The following is a 15,570-nucleotide window of genomic DNA, read 5'->3' as shown; positions in this document are numbered from 1 at the left end:
ATGCTCTCTCTCCCTCTCAGAAATAAACAAATAAACGTGAACAAAATGGATTCCTTTCCATCTACTTTTTCTCCCCCCCTCCCCCACCACCCCAATGATCACAGCAACCCTGTCTTACCCTCTGCATTTTAACATGTATGTATTTGTGCACACCTGTTTGGGGAAGCTTACCTGCCTAACTGTGATTTAATGAGACCACTAGGAAAGTGTGCATTTCCGTTAAGTATAATTTGGAAAGGACCTTGGTCCAGAGGCGTTTCGGTGACAAGACGTAGTGAGACCAGGATGAGAAGGGCTTTTGTGCAGTTTGCAAAATCTCCTGGGGCACGCACTCTTTAAGCCCCAGGGATCACTTTTGTGACTTGGCCAAATTCCCATTTGCTTTTTGATTCCTTTTCACACATGGGAACTCTCCCTTTGCCCCTGGCGATCCCTCCATCATCACCCTCTGCCGTCTCTGCGCCAAGAGTGACAGGCACGTACCACATCGAGTGGCTTCCTGATGGGCTCTGCCTCATCAGCAGGGGCAAGCAGGAGGGGAGGGGACATGGATGCCCCCCCCCGCGCATCCCCCGGCTCCCCAGGACCCCCAGCGGCCACAAGGAGACTTCGTAATGATTTTATGTTCCTATGTTTGCAGATCCCATGTGATTTGCAGCAAACCCTTCATGACAGTGTATTTTCGTGAAGAATCACAGGAGGCTTAAGAGGCTGAACTTTAGTTTAAAAGCCCTTTTGGCGTGGAGAAGGAAGCAGAAATACAGAAAACTAATGGTGACTTCTCTGATGATGAGGGGAAAGCAGTTAGAATCCATTGGATAAGAACCAGAGGACCATCCAACTGGGTACATGCAGTGGCTTTTCTAAAGGGCGCCCTTTAAAAAGTGGGCAGGGTGGGGCGCTTGGGTGGCTCTGTTGGTTGAGCCTCCAACTTCGGGCTTAGGTCACAATCTCATGGTTCATGAGTTTGAGCCCCATGTCAGGCTCTGTGCTGAGAGTGCAGAGCCTACTTCAGATCCTCTGTCCCTCTCTCTCCAACTTGTGCTCTCTCAAAAATAAATAAAACATTAAAAAAAAAAGTAAGCAGGGAGTAGGCAGCATAATCAGTACCTGGGGGGCAGAAACCACAATCAGTGCTGTCCCTCTGCACGAAGGGAGAGCAACCTCTGTGTTGGGTGGGGTTTCGATTCTCCAATCTCCTCCAAGGCTATTCGGCCGCAAAGTCTGAGAAGCAGAAGCATCACCTAAGGCATCTTCACAGAGCAACTCACCCCCCAGATGAGGAAACTACGCATTGCTAACACATTCTGAAGATCTGGGGACACATTTGTTGTGTCACCATTAAATGTTGTCTACATGTAAAACTGTAATTTCTTTTGTGCATTATTTAACCATTGTTTGAAGACGTCTGTGCGCTGCGAAATGTTTGTCATTCCAATATTTAATTAAATTTCATTTCATGGTTCAAAGCATTCCTTGATTTGACTCGTCTTTTTGCAGAAATGATCAACCCCACTTTTGCTTTCTAACTCAGTTACAACTATGCAAATGTTTTGATTAAATGATAAACTAAACAGTTTTGCCAGAAGCAGCTATTTCCACAGGAGGCGACGCCGCTGAATTAGCCAAGCACAATGGAATGATGCCAATTTCTGGCAGATGTAGGGAATCTAACGGAAGCGTCCAAATGTGACTATTATCCAGCAATCCAAAAAGAAGGAGAAAAAGAACACCTGCCCCCCCCCCCCAAAAAAAATCCCAAGAACTAAGAAAAAGTTGGCAGGCATGGTCACAGGAAGTCCTGGCCTATTTGTTTTATTTCACTCATTTCCCACCTAAATGGTCGGGCACAGAGGCAGCCTCAGTTTACACATCCCCAGACTGGGATTCCAGATTTGTTCTTTTCCCAGTGGAATTTACTTTCCTATAGAAACAGTGTTAAATTTGGCGGTTGGTGTCTCAGGCCAGCCGGTAAGACATTTTGGCATCCAGGGCACCTGGGTGGCTCATTCAGTTGAGTGTCTGGCTCTCGATTTTGGCTCAGGTCATGATCTCGTGGTTCATGGGTTTGAGGCCCACGTGGGGCTCTGTGCTGACAGCGTGGAGCCTGCTTAGGATTCTCTCTCTCTCTCTCTCTCTCTCTCTGCCCCTCCCCTACTCATGTGCTCTCTTTCTCGGTCTCTCTCAAAAAATAAACATTAAAACAAGTTTTTTAAAAAGAAAGAAATTTTGCAACCCATATGTAGTTAAAACACTTCGCGTTTGCAATGAAAAGTATAGAAAACAAAAATGCAGCAACATTGGCAGTTCAGAGAGGAAGACAATAGAAACGAGGAAACTAATGAAAAATGTAAAACATCCACCATGCTGTGAGTAAATTATACCTCGAATATTTGAACATGGAAGTTATTTCCATTTTTAATGGTAAACAGTGCTAACAATTGATACAGCCCTGTATCTACTTTTGTACTCTTTTCAATTGTTTTTAGACGTTTATTTGTTATCGAAAGACAGACAGAGACAGAGCGTGAGCAGGGGAGGGGCAGAGAGAGAGGGAGACACAGCATCAGAAGCAGGTTCCCAGGGTCCGAGCTGCCAGCACAGAGCCTGACGCGGGGCTCAAACTCACAAACCACGAGATCATGACCTGAGCCGAAGTCGGACGCTTGACTGAGCCACCCAGGCGCCCCAACTTTTGTACTTTTTTCAAATCATTTTCCTTTTGATTTTGTAATTAAACATGTATGCAGACAACACAGGAAATCCTGATGACACATTCCTGTCAAAGGAATTGCACGGCAAAAAAAAAAAAAAAAAAAAAAATCACAAAGTCAAAGGACAAATGACCAACAAGGAAATACATTTGACAAATAAGAATTAATATCCACAGCATCCAAAAACCCCTAAAAATTGATAAGAAAAACATTTTTCAATCTCAACGCGAAATAGTCAAAGGATATGAGTAGACCATCTTGAGAAGAGGAAATATTAGTGATCCGTAAACATAGGTAATACCCAGAGAAAGGAAAACTCAAATAATAGTAAGATACTAATTTCATCTGATACCTGTGTTCAAAAATAAGAGAGGGACGCCTGGGTGGCTCAGTCAGTCAAGTGTCCGACTCTTGATTTCAGCTCAGGTCATGATCTCTGAACAGAGATCTTTCTGTCTCTCCCCCACTCATGCTGTCTCTGTCTCTCTCAAGATAAATAAATAAACTAAAAAAAAAAAAAAAAAAGAAGAAGAGAAAGCAATGTCCCCGTCCCCCCCCTCCCTGCAGTGCTGGCAAGGATTAGGGGAGAGAGCTTCCCCACTTTGTTCATGGGAACAGGAATGACTACAACCATTTCGGGAGGCCATCTGGCAGGACCTACTGAAACTCTACGGTATCGATACCCATTTTAATATCAGTATCCATGAAAGTATTAAAATACACCTACCCTTTGACTGAGCAGTCTCCTTTCCCGGAAACCATACTAGAAAAGGAGGGTGTCTCTGGCCACACTTTTTGCCAACAAAGAAGTAGGATAAAAGGCAATTTGCAGACAAATGTATTCAGTACGAGTCCAGTTTTGTAAAGCATACAACAGTTTTGTAAAACATTACCTCGAATATGTAAGAACATGGTGAAAAGTGTGGCTGTTGGCCTGGGCGGGGTGGGAGCTTAACTCGAAGAACCCAAGCCTCGATGACGCTGATTATGACGATTTTATTGTGCACAAAGATCACTTTGTGATTGAATTCTTCTAAGGAGCTGATTAGTGTGGATGTGAACGGTGTGCAGGTTACAGGGCCCGGAGGCTTCATGGTCACCCCCAAAGGGGCACATGTGGACAGATGTGCAGGGAGACCACTGACTGCCTGTTTGCAGAAGGGCCGTGGGGTGTGGGCTGGCACCGCCTCCCTGGCTAGAAGACCTGTTGTCCTACATCCAGGTCCCTGTTCCTGTCCCTCTTCTCCCAGAGTCCCCTGGGAGTCGTCCCTGCTGGTTCCTTTCCAGGGTTTAAGGCTCTGCAAAGGCCACCAGAGGCTCCAGGGGACCCTCCCTCCAGGGGCTGCAGGCACACCAGGTAGGGAGCTGATGCCTCCGCGTCTCTCCTCATCACCCCCTGTCCTGTTTCCCCGACCCGCTCATGACCGCTCTACCGGGATCTGCTGTCGTATCCAGGGCTGGGCCCAGCCCCAACAGGATGAAGACGGAGCCTGGGCACCAAAGTCCTCACCCTACTCAAAATCTGAAAGCTGGGGGGGAGGGCCCACGTTCCTCCATCACGGGTGGACACGGCAGGTGCAGGAAGCAGCAGGGACGGGGCACGGTGAACACAGTTGTTTCAGTGAAGACAGGAGGAGTTTGCTTCTTTTTTGTCTGTTTATTATTTTTGCATTTTTATTCACGTTTTATTTATTTTTATCTCATTGCAACGCCAGTACAGGTAACCTTCATTGTAATATTAGTTTCCGGTGTACTGACAGTGATGGAACACTTTCTTTCTTTTTTTTTTTTAACATTTATTTGTTATTAAGAGACAGAGCGTCAACAGGGGAGGGGCGGAGAGAGAGCGAGACACAGAATCGGAAGCGGGCTCCAGGCTCTGAGCTGTCAGCACAGAGCTCCATGTGGGGCTCGAACTCACGGACCTAGAGATCATGAGCTGAGCCGAGGTCAGACACTCAACGGACTGAGCCACCCAGGCGCCCCTGATGGAACACTTTCATATGTGGCCCTGTGCTCATCTCACGTGCTCTCCTTAATCCCCATCATGCATTTCCCCCTCCCACCCCCCCACCTCAGTTTTTTCTCTACAGTGAAGAGTCTGCTTCTTGGTTCGTTCCTCTCTTCTTTCTGCCCCCTGCCCCCCACCTGCTTCGCTCATTTGTAAGGAGTCAGCTTCTTGCTCTCTTTCTCATTCCCCCTTGGCAGGTGGAGCCCGGCCGCCCGCATGGCTCCGCTGAGTGCAGGAGGGACGCCTGGGTGGCAGTCACTGGAAGCACAATATTCTGGGGTGACATTGGTGACCGAAATTAATTCCCCAGCCTGGACTCTTAAAACTCATGATGCATATCTAAACGAGAGACTCCTGCAGCCTCTGACCTTGAAGTGAAAACCCCAGAACAGCTAGAATGACTCACCCTTCAGAGTCTCCAGCCTGGAAGCAAACAGTGAGAGGCCTTTGAAAGACCCTGAAAGTATCTTTAAATAAAAATGTCTCCTTCTCTGTGTGTCAGCCGTGTGGCTCGTCAGCCACTTTTCCTGGAGCTGTGGGGCTGCGGACAGCGGTCCCCCTGACCAGCCACCTCCATCACGCTCCATGAAGGGCTCACAAGGATGGACCCCAGGCTGAATGAGTGACAAGCGGGACTCTCCTTCTAAAGGCAGGTCACACCCTCTGGAACGAGACCGCACCACTGAGTTCGAGTTCAGCCACAACCGTGATGCTCTGGGCCTCGGTTTTGTCGACTGAAAATGGGCCCAGTAAGCACGCTTCCATGAGTCATCTCCTGCGAAGCACTCAGCCCCAAAGCGTTCCAGGAGCCATTCTTGTTTCTTCACCGGGAGCGTACTTTGCCCGCTCATTCGCGGCCACAGGTACCGGATGTGTGTGGCTAGGACGCCCTTGTCATTGCAGGATGTTCCATGGACAGCACCGTGCTCAAGCTAGGCAGCGTGACAGGGCAGGCAGGGAGGTGACCCCCCGCATCGTGGTTTCAGGATGTGGCGGTCTGGGGGGAATGCCGTCAAGGTGATGACCGTGGAGGACGTGGCTTACACAGAGATATTATATGGATATGCTTTTGTCCTTCTGCAAACGCGTAATACCACAAACGTGTCCGCCTTTGAATACAACTTGTGTTCAGTTGGCATGACTCACAAGCCCTACAATCTTCTTCCTCCTCCTCCTCTTCCTCTTCGGTGTTGCCTCTGTCTTAGGTCATCAGTAGCCTTATGCCCTCTGCCACCGAGCCTCTTTCTGTGGCTCTGATGATCTGCCTGCAATAATGCGTAACACAATCGGATGAATGGTGTTCCTAAGTGTAAAATCAACAGGTTCTTTTACGTTAAAAAAATTATACAAATTCTTGAACCTATGTGGGTGTTGTTTCCAGACACTTTTCTCGATAAAGAACTAATGAGATGAATGGAAATTGATAGAAAGTAAGTAATCGATGGAATAAATACTGGTTTTACTATAACCCAAGTTCCTTTATTAAAAACAAGAGAAAAGGCTGTAGAATAACGTTCAAAAGTAAAATATTAATAAATGAATGCATGATGTTTGGTTGGATCCCAGATTTAGAAAAATACAAGAACAAAAAGCAACAGCAGCAAACCCCAGCCCCAAAGGACATTATCAGCACAAATAGAAAAATGTGACTATGGACCATCTATTTAGGTAATGGCATTATTTCAGTGTTAACTTTCCTGAGTGTGGCAATTAATTGATTTTTTTTAAGAGACAGATGCCAAAGTATTCGATGGTGAGGTGTCATGATGTCTGCAATTAACTCTCAGATTGTCCATCAGAAAAAGTACTTATGTGAGCGTATGTGTGAGAGCGTGTGCGTGAGTGTGCGTGTGTGTGTGTGTGTGTAATTTTTGCCTGTGGACATAGGCATGTGTGTGTCACATACTGATAGATCTGGAACAAGCTTGGAAAAACATTAACAATTGGTTAATCTAGGTGAAGGATACATAGACATTCATCCGATTATTTTCGCAACTTTTCTGTAGGTTGAATATTTCATAATAAAAGGCTGAAGAGAGGCTAAGGAATTTTTTAAATGACGTGGTAAGAGTATATTTCCATTTAAAAAAGGCCACATCTCTAACCTTTCAAAATCAACTGGTGGGTAAACATCACTCTGTATATTTGAATTCCTTTGTTTCCAGTGGAATATTTTCTCCTTCTTTTCAAAATATGGGTCCCAGTTTACTAAACTGGATATATTTTGTGCTTGGATTTAAAGTGTACCGTCCCCTAGTGCTTTTGTATAAACTTATTTGCGAATGAAATCTTAACTTTGGGGATAAAACCTCAGCATGTCCGACTCAGACCCTTGGGCATCTCAAGGACAAATTCCGGTAAGTTCTGTCATCCCCTTCTGAGGAGCCAATGTGCTCCCACAGCCCAGGGGGACTTCCAATATTCTACACACATGCTGAGGGGCACCCAGCGGTGACACGTTTTGGCCTCATAGACAACACTGGGCCACAGGGACTGTGGAGAAGGATCTCTGGTCCTGGTACAAACACAGGTTAAGAAGACTTCTCCCTTCCACGTGCATCACTTAGGATTCTTTGCCGCATGTGACGGAAACCTTGGTCAAAACTGGAGTAAGCAAGGACAGGAAAGGAATGGCTCCATTGCTGCAAAAGAGGAGGAGGACAGGCAGGTTCCATTGCTCACAGCACAAGGACTCCCTGTGGTTCTGCCTTCCCTGGAGCTCCATTCCCAGGTCCTTGGCCAAGCATACCAATATGGCGGCCCAGGCCCTAGGGATCCATGGAGGAGCCTGAAGAGCTGTTTCCCAGGGGTTCTGGGAGAGGCCGCCCTGGGTCTCAGGGCGTCACGTGCCCACCTCTGATCCATGAGGGAGGAGGCCGTTGAATAAAAAACACAGCCGTGAAAATGCCCTGAGCAGATGAAACCACTTTGGTCATACAAACAAAGCTTAATTTAGATTATTTTGCAAGACTGACTGGACCTGGGTCAGTCCTTTGCTTGCGCCTCTGGAAGTCACAAGCAAAACTTGAACTGTTTCCCAAGGTTGGTATGAGGTAACCACTGACCAGTTCCCTATGACTTAAGAAAATTCTAGCGTTAGGACCAAACCCTGGAAGAACACACAGCCACTGCCTTCTCACCATATGAGCTGCTTTATAAGAATCCACCCCCGAGCCTCACGCTACCTTCCGGTTTGAGTGCTCCCGGTTTGCAAACTTCCTTTTTGGTGTGTGCATGATAAACTTTTACTAATTGCTACCACGGTGATTCACTGGTTTTACTTCTGTTATTTCTGAACCTTTGACAAAGTGAACGCTCTCGCTCCCGGATGCCGTGTTCGCTGGAGGAAACGGACGCACACAGTCACCCACTCCACCATCCAGTGTGCTGAGGTCAGGACCCGGCGGTCCCCAAGTGTCGGCCAGCAGAAGTGGGGTGCATGACGTTGGAGTCCCGTGCCTCCCCAGAAATCATCCAGATGACTTAATGGAGCATACGACCTGGGATAGAGAAGGAAGGGAGTTCAAGGAGGAAAAAGAAACATCTTACTGTTCTTTCTCATCTGAAACATTGTCAATCTGCAATAATCCAGATGCCCTCTGGGTGGATAGAGGACCCTCTTTGTTGAAGAGCCTCATCTGGCTTAGAGTTGGAACAGGAGATCTGTTGGAACCTCTTTCAGTGTGGACACATTGCAATAGAAATTCACTAACATTTCTGGTGTCCCACCCTGATCCCTACCTCCTGTGTCCTCCTGGAGCTCCTGATGGATGCTGTCTGGCTGGAACAATAGGTTTCTGGCATGGAAAAGTCTAAACAGGGGCCCAGGGACGACTGCCCTCAACTCTGTCAACTGCATTCCCTGAGAGAGCCCAGCAGTATGCTGGCTGCACTTGGGATGCAGAGAAGGTGGCTTGGGGGGTGTCCAAGTTCAGTTCCTCCCAAGTCCACCCTGAGACTAGGGTCTGAGTCCAAGGAATGTACTAGGCGCTGTTCCCATCAAGCCCTGATAAGGAGCGCAAGTAACACAGAAGAGAAGCAAGACAACGTGGGGTGTTTTACTGAAGTTATTGCCATGGACAGTGCTGAATCAACCCCGTTGGTCTTGAGATGCGTGGAAAGTGGACAACACACCTTAGCCTTGTCCCACCAGAGGGTCAAAGAGTCCAGGACCTTAATTTACCAACTTCTGTGGGTTCATGAGTTCAAGGTTATGCCTGGGGTCTTCAACTCCCTGCCACTTTGCATCAATCCTATGTGGGGGTCAGGCCCATAGGGTCCTCAGATGGACTGGTGTGGATGCTTCTGTAAGAACCCACCAGGGCACATGGCTTCGGTGACTGCCCGGGAGTAGGGAGGGCTGACTCAGCTGCAGGAGATGTCTTGTTAGGTGCTTGTCGGAAATAGTCTAACAGTCCCCCCACGAAGGGCTCATGCCCCAGGGCTGCCTTTCAGGTCCCCTGAGGGGGCGGGAACACCTGCTCTCACAGGCTCAGATGTCACATGATTCACAAGGAGCCAAATGAGATTAGAAACTGTAGGAGAGGGCAGGACGCAGGGCTACCGAGTACTGTAGCCACCTGGCCGTCTCAGCGGGGACATGGCGACCCTGCCCAGCGTTGGTCCCGAAGAGGTTCAGCCCACACATGGTGGAGAGATCGAACGGCCAAGCTGAGTGAAATCTTGAACATGTTCGCTTTCCTGCTCGACGGGGTTGCTGAGGTAGCAGCCACAAGGGGAAAGAGGTGCTAAAGGCAATACGTTCTTATACAATCGGGGCACCAAACCCAGTCTGGTAAAAGAACTTGGGGCCAAGAAGAAGGAGGTCTGGGTGTCTCTCTATTTACCGTCAAAGTACACAGAGCGGAATACTAGAGCCCTCTAGACAGACAACTGAGTTTAAAGCTCACCTCTTGTACTCACCATGGATCTTTGGGCAAAGGATATTCATCGTCTCTGAGCTTCTATTTTCTCATGTGAAAACTCAGGATGACACAGCTTATCTTGCAGATTTGTCCTGGGGGTTACACGGGATGGCGCGAGGCACTCACGTTACAGGGACTCGGTCGCGGAGGTATCGGCTGGCTCGGCCCTGCTGTCACTAGACGGGCGCCTCGTCACAGGTTTTATAACCGCGTTACATGTCAATGACCCTGTTATTTCTGTAAGAAGGCCAGGGGAGAGGAAGAACAAAGAGGAAAAAATAGACACTCACAAGGGAAGAAACTTAAATCCCCCAGGGAGACAGTCGACTCTGGGCAAGCTATTAATACAGGAAAGCTCTCAACGTATGTGGAGCGTGTCCATTTTCTTGGCGTGAATTCAATTTGGTGTCCTCTCTAGTGGAATGTTAAGTGGACGGGGTGGGAGAGGCATAGAAAGGCCAAGAAAAAGCTTTTATGGATGAACCCCTTCCCACTTACCCAGAAAGACCTGAGGAACCGTCGGGGCCTGAATCAACAAGCCAGCTCAGCAGCTCTCCACGTGAACGTCTTTGGCTGCGGCCACAAAAATCTTGACTTTGTGCTCAAAATAGAGCACTGATTCAGAAGGCTTCCTGATAAGAGACCAAAATGAAACAGTAAATTGTACTGTCACAAAAGACAAGGGAGGGTTTTAAAGCTCTATTTTGGGGGCCCCTTCTCTCTTCCCTCTGCAGGCTGAAGTCATTATCTGCAGTGTGGGCCTGTGGGCTCCCAGCCCGCGTTCCGGCGGTTCTGGGGGGGACAGGAGCTTACTCACGTGGTGGGAAAGACTGATTGCTTGGTGTGCTTGTTGTTCATGAGGGCTCAGTGGCTGAAGACCTTTATTGTTGTTGCCATGTAAGACCTTCAGTCATTAGGCAAGCTGCGGGCTCTGGAATAATCTATTTCGGGACACTTGATACAGAATGGAGTTATGTGACAGCCCCACTGTCACACCCAGAAATTGGAATTTGGAGGCGAAAGCAATGAGCCGGTAGTAGGTTTCCTTGAAAACTAGCCTTTGTTGATAGGACACAAAGGCTTCGCCTTTGCCAACAGCACAGTAGAGAAATCTGCCTCTTGCCACATATCCCTGCGGGTCTGTTTCTGTCACAGTGGGATGGAGCTGACTGTCCTGCAGCCTTAGAATGTCCCCAGAGACAAGATCCCCAGGCCACCTTCCCCATGGGGTGCTTGTCAAATACAGCCATGCCGATGTGGCGCCCGGGTGGCTCGGTCAGTTAAGCATCTGACTTCGGCTCAGGCCATGATCTCAAGGTTCACGAGTTCGGGCCCCTCACTGGGCTCTGGGCTGACAGCGCAGAGCCTGGAACCTGCTTGGGTTTCTGTGTCTCCCTCTCTCTCTCTCTCGGCCCCTTCCCTGCTCTCGCTCTGTCTCTCTGGCTCAATAATAAAATAAACATTAAATTTTTTTTTTAATACAGCCATGCCCACATAATCAGGTCATTTCGTATTCCCAGCACATTTTTAAAACTTTTTCATTTTGACGTCATTTCATGTGTGCAGAAATTTGCAAGAGACGTAAAAACGGCCCCCCCCCAAATGCCCTCCACCCAGATCCCCTGGATGTTAGCATTTCACCACACCTGCCATACTATGTGCTGTAGACGCAGAGCATTTCTCCTGGGCCACTTGAGACGGAGTTGTAGCTACTGTCCCCTCTATTCTGAAATGTTCCCGTGTGTCCTGCCTGGAGGCATTCTTTTACACAAGTACACACACACGCAATGACAAAACCAGAAACTTGACACGGACGTACTAATTTCACAGAATATCCAGGCCTTCTTCAAATGTCACCAGTTGTCCCAGCAATGTCCTTTAGAGGAAAGGACAAAGGAATCCTGGTCCAGGATCACACACTGCAGCCAGTTGCTGGTTCTCTTCGGGCCCCTTTAATCCGGAACAGCCCCGCAGGTTGTCCTGAGATCAATATTTTTAAGGAATACAAGCCGGTTACTTTGGGAAACGTCTCTCCCTTTGGACCGAAGGAATGAATTACCCAGAACGTCGACTTCCGGCAACGATCAGAGTAACGATGGATTCGGATCGTCATCGGCGGACGCCAGAACGTGCAGGTGACGGTTCGACAGACTTAGCACGTTCACGCTGGCCGCGAGCTTCACCCCAAGAGCCAGCGCTCCTGGGTTACAAGGGGAGGAAGACCAACGTCAGGGCGGGGAAGCCTGGCCCGCCCGCCTGAACTAGGCCACGGGACGGAATCGGGGATGCGCTGACTTCAGGCACCTGCTGGTGCGACGGGCTGAGAAAACAGGGCCCTTGACTTTGGTCGGGTTCCCGCCCGGAATGCAGAACCTGGATGTGTTCGTGACCACCCAGGTGAGCGCAGCAGAGCGTGAGCCCAGCGTGAGGCCACGTAGGGCTGCGGGCCCTTCCCGGATGAGGGGCGCTCTCGCCCTGGGGCCCCACTCACCCCGCGAGCTGGGCAGAACCCACCGGAGCTCCAGGCTCAAGAGGGGCCTTCCCGGGCTCCCCCTGCCCGCACGGGGCCCCCTTCCTCTAAACTCAGGAGGAACTCGCCAGCCCACCTATTTCCCAACAATCCTCGGCTTGGACTCCCTGTTTCATATCCTCCTTTTCCCACGGCATCCTGGAGACCATGAAACGCTTACGGTTTAATTAGCACCGTCAGGGCCAGCGTCATCCATGACCCTGACTCAGCTTCCCCCGTGGAGCTGCGCGACTCCCCACCACATCCTTCCTTCTGTTTTCTCTCCACTGTGTTAAGAAAGAGCGTGCTCTGTTGGCTGAGTGTTAAGGGTTTCTCCCGAGCGAGCCATTGCTCAGGTACTGACTGCTCGCTCCCTCCTCACCGGCAGCTCCGACCCCTGGCTCAGCCTGGTGGGGATGCTTGGGGTCATGGTGGGGTGGGGGGGGGGGCTCATTTCACAGAGCAGGGGATGCTACTGGGCTCAGGGGAGGGCGGTTGATGGTCCCAGCCCTCCTGGAATATACTCGGGGAGGGGAGCAAGCTGGAGGTTAGCAGGCAGAGGGAGGTGAAAAGTTATTTGGGGGGTGGGCATGCAGGGTGCCGTGGAGCCCCCCGCGGAGATGCCCTGGGGGCAGCTGGCTGTTTGCACCTAGAGCTCAGAAGGGAGACCGGGCGGTGGGCGGAGGGTGAGGGAGAGCGCTGTTGGTGGACGTCACACGGGAGCAGGTGCAGGATGAGAAGAGCCCTCCCAGGAAGACGAGGTCCTGCAGAAACTGTCCCTGTAAGGACGCCTGGCACCTCATTCCCTTTCTGTGTTGTTTTCCACGGGGCTTTCCAACCATGACCAAAGGGACATGGGGCTTGAGTTGAGCTGAGAGCTCGTAACGTGACCTCCTGAGCTCAGCTACGACGTTCGAGAGCCCCAACTTGGTTTTGAAAGCTCCTTCCCCTGCGTCTGGTTGACTGCTGCTCCTTAATCACGTTCAGAGAATCCGGGACGGACGTTGTGGTCACGTGGACTTTGGGAGACGGAAATAGGACTCTCCGGCTCCCTCACCTGCTCCTCTCCGTTGCCCGTCGTCGCCAGGCCCACGTCTGGTCCACCCGCCACGCACCAGCCACAAAAAAATACGCAGACACAGCCCGTCAGCGCCTCATGTCAGAGGTCTGAGGGCGGGCACGGTCCCCCTCCCCCACCCCCGGTCTTCTTTGTCGTTTATGCCACCTCCCCCCCGACCCCTTACTAGTCCCCGTTAGCCAACGGGCCGTTTTAGGGTGGTCCGGCAGGAATATAAACATCCAGAGAATTTTCTGCAACAACAAGAAGAGATAATATGTCTGAAGCCAGCAGGCTAGTTGTGTTTAGGAAAATCACCATGGGATTTAAGATGAGGCCTTGATGTAATGCAATTGGTGGTTTATGAAAATTCCTTCAGACGAACCTCGGCCTTATAAACACGACCACATTCCTTGCTGGTGAATAACAGGCAGGGCCCAGTGGGATCATTTTTAAGTGTTCCATTTCACTTTCTACCTCTTATGGGGGGAGGGGGGCCGGGGCGGAGGGGGACTTCACAGCCACTGCTTTCTGTGGATGCCGTTTAAGGCTATAAGTAATAAAAGGGAAAATCCAGAAATAATTTGGGAAATTAGTCATCTGTCTTCAAACTGTGCTCAGTTACAGGGTGGTGTTCCATGTAATGTCCTTATGGATCTGGAAAAAAAAAAAAAGTAGGAGTCTGGAAGGGTTAATAATCACTTGTATAAGGGTCAGAAAGGTCCAGATTCGGGGCGCCTGGGTGGCGCAGTCGGTTAAGCGTCCGACTTCAGCCAGGTCACGATCTCGCGGTCCGTGAGTTCGAGCCCCGCGTCAGACTCTGGGCTGATGGCTCGGAGCCTGGAGCCTGTTTCCGATTCTGTGTCTCCCTCTCTCTCTGCTCCTCCCCCGTTCATGCTCTGTCTCTCTGTCCCAACAATAAATAAAAAAAAATAAAAAATAAAAAAAAAAAGAAAGGTCCAGATTCATGTCCAGAAACAAGGGTGGGGGGGCGGGGGGAGAAAGTTCCCATTTGTGCAACTGTCAGAATAATTCCCATGATGGAAAATTATGTTCTGGGAACTGGGAAAACATCTTGACTTTCTCTACGGTTACTAGTTTTATGATGCTAAATGCCAATAATTATGCTGTACTAGATGATGTTTAACGTGGCTTATTTAAAAACAGGAACACAATCTATTGAAAGCATTTCCCAGTGCACACCTACACAAACGTTGCTAATATCCACTAATAAGTGCCTCTCTGATTTTTTCAAAGTGTCTAAAGGAGAATTAAAACGGGAAAAAAGTAGTCTCCAAATGTTTCTTATTTCTTTGCCAACTACTATCATGATCAGTTTAAGACAGTGAATTTTCTCTTTGATGTTCTGTTAGAAGGTACTTCTTTTTTAAAAAAAGTTTTTAATGTTTATTTTTGAGAAGGGCAGGGGGCAGAGAGAGAGGGAGACACAGAATCCAAAGCTGGCTCCAGGCTCCGAGCTGTCAGCACAGAGCCCGATGTGGGGCTTGAACCTATGAACCATGAGATCGTGACCTGAGCCGAAGTTGGACGCTTAACCGACTGAGCCACCCAGGCGCCCCTAGAATGTACCTCTCAAAATAATAGGGGCTCTGGGAGGATGGGATGGGAGACCTGCTTCAGAAAAGAAAAGACGAAAAGTCTTTGGAGTCCTAAGGAATCGGCATGGTCAGCCCTGGAGAAACCTCGGGCTTAGTTAACAGGCCACGTCAGATTTTCCTGCAAACCTCCCGGCCTCTGACGCCGTGTTCCTCAGGCAGTCAAATAGCATTTGGCATCGATGGAAAGTTCTTTTTGTCTGAGGACAGGAGCTCAGAGAGAGTCGTGCAGTTGGACCGAAGGGGCTGCTGAGGTTTTAAAGACTAACAATGTGCCGTAGGGAGCAGCTACTGCACGGACAGGCAGACACCGGGGCTGCAGAAACACATCTGTGTGGGTAGGGTGCCTCTGGTCACAAGGTAGGGAACACTCAAAAGCAGTTTAAAACCAGTTGAAGAAGCTCACGCTTGTGCGTGCTCATAAATCACCAAGGCTCGGGGCGCCTGGGTGGCTCAGTCGGTTAAGCGTCCGACTTCAGCTCAGGTCACGATCTCGCGGTCCGTGAGTTCGAGCCCCGTGTCGGGCTCTGGGCTGACGGCTCAGAGCCTGGAGCCTGTTTCCGATTCTGTGTCTCCCTCTCTCTCTGCCCCTCCCCCGTTCATGCTCTGTCTTTCTCTGTCTCAAAAAAAAAAACAAAAAAACAAAAAAAAAACGTTAAAAAAAAATCACCAAGGCTCTGGTTAAAACGCAGACGCCCGCCCAGCAGGTCTGAGTGGGTCCCGGATCCCAAATTTCTA

The 15,570-nt window shown here is 49.5% G+C and overlaps 1 long non-coding RNA gene across 1 annotated transcript; it reads right to left on the bottom strand.

The window, feature by feature from the left end:
* Positions 1 to 4,243: 4,243 nt before the first annotated feature.
* On the bottom strand, positions 4,244 to 12,425 carry LOC125924374 (uncharacterized). Its single transcript, XR_007458364.1, has 5 exons — positions 11,297 to 12,425; positions 10,149 to 10,282; positions 9,649 to 9,887; positions 7,911 to 8,225; positions 4,244 to 5,990 (listed from the first exon to the last, which is right to left on the bottom strand). It is a non-coding gene; the product is annotated as an uncharacterized LOC125924374 (long non-coding RNA).
* Positions 12,426 to 15,570: the final 3,145 nt, after the last annotated feature.

Source organism: Panthera uncia, chromosome D4, assembly GCF_023721935.1.
Source record: "Panthera uncia isolate 11264 chromosome D4, Puncia_PCG_1.0, whole genome shotgun sequence".
NCBI classification, from domain to species: domain Eukaryota; kingdom Metazoa; phylum Chordata; class Mammalia; order Carnivora; family Felidae; genus Panthera; species Panthera uncia.
Note: the sequence above shows the minus strand (reverse complement) of the source record. Positions and strands in the feature narration are given on the sequence as shown.